This window comes from Mandrillus leucophaeus, unplaced genomic scaffold (genome assembly GCF_000951045.1).
Source record: "Mandrillus leucophaeus isolate KB7577 unplaced genomic scaffold, Mleu.le_1.0 Scaffold85, whole genome shotgun sequence".
NCBI lineage: Eukaryota > Metazoa > Chordata > Mammalia > Primates > Cercopithecidae > Mandrillus > Mandrillus leucophaeus.
The window spans coordinates 3045205-3051883 of NW_012109252.1; the positions used below are offsets into that span (position 1 = coordinate 3045205).

General features: G+C 52.0%; 1 long non-coding RNA gene across 1 annotated transcript; it reads left to right on the forward strand.

Moving 5' to 3' along the window:
- Window positions 1-269: 269 nt before the first annotated feature.
- Window positions 270-5547, forward strand: LOC105530876. The gene is made up of 3 exons (XR_001004702.1): window positions 270-2242; window positions 4357-4537; window positions 5374-5547. It is a non-coding gene; the product is annotated as an uncharacterized LOC105530876 (long non-coding RNA).
- Window positions 5548-6679: the final 1132 nt, after the last annotated feature.

Below are 6679 nucleotides of genomic sequence, written 5' to 3' on the forward strand. Positions count from 1 at the left end.
CCGGCCCCCTTCTCCTTTTTGTTCATTGGCTTTTTCCTCTTCCAAGGACACTCACTCCCCTGTGAGGTGGAGTCCAGGAACATCCAACCATCTGTGTCCTTACGAAGGTCCATCCTCGCAGCCTGCGGCCGACAGCTAAGAAATGATTCCTGCAGCGATGGAGTCTCCAAGGACATGCATGTTTTTCTGAATCTACCAAAGGCACAGCAGAAGGAGGCGAGTTACAGCCTGAGGTTTTGGAAAACACCTGAATTAGAGCTGTGAACAGCGGGACCTTGGCATAAACCTTGTGTTGCGTTGAGGGGGCCTCCCACCACTGTCTCTGCTGTGGTCACAGCCCTTCCCTGAGGAATGAGGAAATGGAACCGGCCATGGCTCTGCTGCCGTGGGAAGAGAGGGGCACTGTGGCAAGAACAAGCCCAGAGCCTCCTTCAAACATCAGAGGCCTCCTGACATCCTCTGCAGGACTCATCCCAACCTGGAATCATCTCCGCCTTGTTTATGTGTAAAATGTGAAGCTTATGTTGGGCCCTTCCTTATCCTCCACCCTCTCCTAGCATCCATCAGGCAGGGACGCCCATACATGGGCAGGATCGGGACCATCAGGATAGCGACAGCAAGAAAAACAGTGAAAGCTTGGGTGTCACGTACTCAATGTCCAGCATGAGCCTCAGACCTACCTTGAGCTGATCATCTTCAAAAAAACACTTTAAGAAAAAAAAAAAAGTGGAGGTTGGAGGGTGTCCTAAATTTCAAAACCGATCAGTTGCTATTGAGAACAGAGCTTGCAGCAGAGATGAGCTTTTCCTGTGCCTCCTAGGCCCCGGAGCTCGGGGCATGATGTCCAGGCGGAGGCCTCTAGGGGAGAAGACAGCAGTTTCCATGGAAGGGGCAGGATATGCTGCTGTCAGGACAGAGTCCTGCAGGAGGGCTCAGGTCTAGCTCCCATGTCAGGTATTGATTGGAGAAAGACCTCAAGCTCAGAGGACCTGCAGCCCTGGGGGAGCCAGAAGGGCTTGGCTAGCCATGGGACACTGCCACGCTACCTGTGAGAAACGGCCTGGCCTCTTCCATGGCCAGAGGAGGGTAGGGGGGTGGGCAGCTCTGTTACTCAGCTGCAGAGGCCGCACAGCCAGGAGCTGGAAGCCACATGGGGCCAGGCAGGGCCGCTTCCCACAGGTGAGGGTGCTGAGCCCCACCAGACAAGCGCAGAGTGGACGCCGAGCTGCAGGGAGGATGCTGAGCTCAGTTCACGCAGCAGGCTCTAGGGTTTATCTACCCGGCCTCGCTGGCTGGAAATATTCGCTTAGATAATAAGATAAGGATGAAATCATACATAGAAAATGAAGAGAACTGCAACACGCTGCACACACTTATTTCAGGGGCTGCTCTCGCTGTTCCTGTGCTGTGTCCCTGGATGTGGGGCCTGTCCTGTTCATGGTGCAGTCTCAGAAAACATGAGGGATGCCGCTGTCCCCATCTCCTAGGCCGACGTCCAGGAAGCTGCAGCTTAGACGCTGGGCAGGTGAACCTCAAAGCTGGACTCTGGGTTCTCACCAAAAACTGGCCCCCTCGCCACCAACTCCAATTTGTGCTGACCCCACACCCGGCAGGGTCTGCTTCGCGTCAGGAACAGGGACAAGGGGGATGGTCAGTGCTTGATAGGTACTGAGCACGGCTCTATGTCCCCAGGTGCTTCGCAGAGGAAAGATGGCATTCAACTCCTGTTATGCATCTGGGGCGGGCAGAGCCGCATTTCAGCCGTGCAAACAAATGCCAGTGTAGGGAGAGAAAACGCGTCTGGTCAAATCCAGTCCAGGGCCCCCCTTCCTACCCTTCCCCTCAGTCCCCTGCAGGGTCCAATTACCCACTCCAGGGGCCAGCCCACGTATATGTGTGTGTATGTGTGTGTGTGCATCTACACACTGTACACATATGCACACTTTGCACACAGACACCCACACATGTAAGGGTGCTATCAGCTTTTAATATTGCTAAGGGCTGAATTTGGTTTCCCGACAAATCCCTATGCTGAACCCTAACACCCAGCGTGGCTGCGTTTGGTGTGAGGAAGTAACGAAGGTAAACCAAGGTAGCGAGACGGGGACTCTGATCTGAATGGATCAGGATCTTTCAGGAAGAGACACCAGCCTGTCTCCCTGAGGACACGGCGAGCAGGCAGCCAGGAAGAGGCCCTCCCCAGGAGCCGGGTCTGCCCACGCCTTGATCAGCCTCCGGAACGGTGAGAAAATTAATTTCTGTTGCTTAAGCTGCTCAGTCGGTGGTGTTTTGTTGTGGAAGTTCCAGCAGATTAAGACGAAGTCATTTGGGTTGATTTTCAAATTTTCCTTACATAAGAAAGTTGCTTCAGATCTACCCTTGACCTCCTTTAAAAGTGCAGCCCCGTGGGAATTGTAGATGATAATAATTATGATATCATTTGGTTTTATTCTGAGGAGCTCACAGTACTTTAAAAACATAACTGAAAAATATTAGATAGGGAATAGCATTATTGCTTCTAATTTGCAGCCAACATCAGAAGACAAGCTTTTAAAATGAATGTCCCAGCAGGAACGAATCTGCTAGTTACTGAGCTGAAGGTGCAATCGAATTCTGAAAACCGTGTTTCTGTTGGCAAGGGCTGTTCCTCCATATGCATTTATGCTCACCTCATGCAACCTGGCGTTCCTAAGATTCCTAAGAGTATCACAAAGAGTATTATTAAGCATCCTCACAATTTTATGGAAAAACATTAGATGAAATCCACATGTGAAAGAAGGGCCATGAGACTCTGTTTCCGGATTTCACACTTGTTTATTCACTTGTATGGTGGAGACACCACTGAAAATCCAGGGAGGCCAGACAGACCATCCGTGCAGCACCCTGGGTGGCCTCGGGTGGGGGCCTCTGTGGACGGTCAGGATGGGCACCCACTGCAGAGCCCAGAGCTGTGCTGCCCTCCTTGCTACCCACCACCACTCTGAGCCCCTGAAATGCCATCTTGCATTTGGTCAAAACCAAACTTAATTTTGCCTACTTCTTTGTACCGTACACATTCACATGTCAGTAATCCAAATTAAAAGCTACCCACGAGGCTCCCATGTTCTGCCGGCAGCACTGGTCTAGAGGGCAGTAACAGCCTTTGCCCACCTTTGCTTGGGTCCCCTCTGGGTCATTCAGCATGAATCACTGAGAGAGACACGAGTGCCACAGCTCGACCCAGCCCTGGGAAGAGGCTCTCCCCCCGTTCCTGCCTCAGGCCTGTGTTACTGCCCCTGGGAGCTCGCTAGGACATTCGAATCACCACCACCTTTTCATGAGCTAGCCACGGCCAGCATCATATTGCCTCTCAAGACAGTCTTTGCAAATGGAAGCCTTTATTTTAAATTTTTAATAAGGGGATTGTCTTGCCCTTTTGTAAATTCTAGTTACCCCCTCTGCCGCACACGAATGCTTGTCCTGGGGCCCTAGGCATCTACTGTGGCCAAGGTGCCCGCTGAGGCGTCCCCTGTGCTCAGTGCCTGTCACACTCCTGCAGGGCGCATGGCGGGTAGGACTGTGGCCGAGGTGCCTGCTGCGGTGTCCCCCGTGCTTAGCACCAGCCACGCTTCTGCAGGGTGTGTGGACAGGCAGGACTGTGGCTGAGGTGCCCGCTGAGGTAACCCCATGCTTAGCACCAGCCATGCTTCTGCAGGGCACGTGGACAGGCAGGACTGTGGCTGAGGTGCCCGCTGAGGCGTCCCCCATGCTCAGTGCCTGCCATGCTTCTGCAGGGTGCACTGCCTCTCAGCGCTCTCCAGGGCCACAGGAGCACACTCAGCTCCCTCCTGTGTGTCCCCATAAAACCATATTTATACCTCAGTACAGAACGTGTCACATGGTGATCCAGGGCTTCCTGGTATCTCCACCGAGGGACAGCGACAGTGCCAGGCCCGGGGCCATCGCATGGAAGGATGCGGCCTCTCTAGGCTGCAAGACAGACGGACCAGAAAGTGGGCGCATTTGGTGTGTGGGGGGTTTAGATAACTTCAATTATATGACTTTTACTTGATCCTTTATATAGATGCTGAAATAAGATCACGTCCTGAATCCTCCCTATCTCACATGGTGTCTGTTCACACGTGCCACGTTTCTCCTGTCTCACGTGGTGTCTGTTCACGCATGCCACGTTTCTCACCAAGTGAAATACATGATTTAAAACTCTCACTGAAGTGCTGGTTCTTAGAGAGATGGCCAACAACCTCTAGACTCTAGAACATTCTCATCCTAAACAGCAGGGGAGACGTGTTTTTCTGACGTACGTTTACATGGAAATGTTAAGATTTATTTGTGGATACGAATGCATGCCTTCCGCAGGAGACTGGGGGTAAACTCAGTACCTGGAGGTCCGTGTCATTCTCATCGCTCTGACTGTGTTCTTCCCGCATTGCTGTGAAGACATCTTTCCTCTCCCCACGTTCATGAAAACCGTGCAGCAAAGAGGGAGAAAAGGAACAGCGTTTGCCAGGAACCTGCGCTATGCCAGGCGTGATCCGAGGCTTTTCCAGCTCTCCTGGAGTTCCATCCTTAGCACAGGCCCTTGCATCTCCAGTTCCCATTATCCGGGACGCTCAACTCTGCCTTGGGATTGAATGACCTCCACCCCACCCCAGTGTCACGCAGCCTCCACAGACTCAGGATTCCAGGCCCAGCCTCTCTGAGCCCCGCATGAAACATCCCCTCCACAGCACTGCCCTGCATGGCTCGGGGGCAGCTCTGGTGTGGCCGTGCACCTGCCACACCGTCCGCACGTCAGCGTCACGTTCAGGGACTCACGTGCCACATTTCCCACAAAGGAACCCAAAGGGCCTTTGATGCTTTAAGTGCCTCCTTTGCAAAGTGGGGAGGAAAGGGCTGTGTTCTCTGTTCCCAGGATGTGTCAAAATCCCACGTTCAGTAAGACTTTGCATAGGTCATGAAAGCAGCTTTTATGCTATCCCAGAAAAATATTTATTCATGTAGAATTCCAGAAAGAATTTAATAAAATGCACACTGTGCGAGCTAGGCTGTGACAAAGATCAGCACGAGCACCAAGGCTCTGCTTCCTAGAGACACACATACAATGTGAGGGCTAAGAAATCTCCAGTGATAACATCTCCCTTGGATCTGGACAATCGCGATCCATTTTGTTTTTGGAAGTTACAAGGCACATGCAGCCAGCGTGCCATGGAGATTAAAGGAACACTGAAAATCTCTTGAAGACACTCATTGGAATTCATTTATAGAGTTATAATTGAGGTTCTAGAAAAGAACCCATGATAGAACACGGATCATATGTATTCAAGAAGAGTGCTGAATTTATGTCCATTGATTTCTAAGCTCTCGGTCATCAAGGGTCCCAGCCCACCTGCACCACGCAAAGGGAGTCAGAAACCCGGGGGCCTGCATTTCATCCACCCTGACTCCACCCTGCAAAGCACCCTTCCGAAAATCAACACTCAGGGGAAAGCTTTACAGGCACTGGATGAACAGCGGGTAAAGCCAAAATAAAAGCATTGTTGGCAGACACCCTTCCAGGGATTTCATTAACGCGCCTGGTGACCTTCAAAGGCGAGTCGCACTCCTCCGCATCCGGCTGTCTCCTGGCAAAACCAGGATAATAACTCTCACGTAGCCTGCGGGCATGTTGTGATGCTTCATTAATTAAGGCTCCTGAAATCGTTTCCAATTCCCAGGCAGGTGCCAGGAGAAGGTGTGTAAATGACGGCTTCTGCTGTGAGCAAAACGGAACATCTCTTCCCACTTCCCTGTCATGAGGGGACGACGGTCAGGACACACCCCACAGCTCCCCTGCCCGGTGTCACGCGTCCTTGGGTGCACAGAGAGACTGGAGCCCCGAGTGGGTTTTCTTCTGTTTGTCTTTAAAGGATCCAAATTGGCTTTTATGAAACATTTCAAAGCCCGTTGGGATTTATAGTCGTAATCCTACATTGACCCACGGCACCCTGCCTTTGTGGAGAGCAGTTTCCAGGAGCAGGCGCCGACCAGAGCCCCTTCCACTTCAGTGGGGCAGGATGGCTGGGGTGCTCCAGCAGGTCGTGGTGGACAGCGACCGTGCTTTCCGCTGATGTGGTTGGGGGCCCACAGCCGTTCCTGGCTTCCCTCCCCTCCTGGTGGCTGGAAGAAGCTGCCCAGGGAGAACTCCAGAGCCACCAAGGAGGGCAGAGCCTTGCAGCTGCCGCGCTGGGACTCCAGGCCCACGGTCACCAGGAAGCTTGGTTTTTGAGGCTCTGTCATCTTCAATATGCAAATGTGCTGTGTGTGAGTATGTGCCCCATGGACAGAAAGAGGTGGCACGGAGGACTTTGAGATTTTCAGGTTCCCGCCTTCAGTCTGATTGGCACTCACTCTTGCCACCACATCTGCTGTAAGGGAGGCCAGAACATGCAGGCACCCAAGGAGACGGGTTTGTGAACAGCCCGCAGACCCCACTGCAACGTGGGCCCAGTGGATTTCCTGTTTGCTGTTTGCCTTTTAAAATTAGTTCCTTTCCTTCTGCTCAGCAATATCACCCTTCTATTAACAGTGACTATGTGGCTCCTTTTTTCCTCAAGTGAAGTTTAAATATATTGTAAAATCTTAATTTATATCATATCCAGTATACAAGTCATCTACTGCTACATAACAAAACTTAGTGACT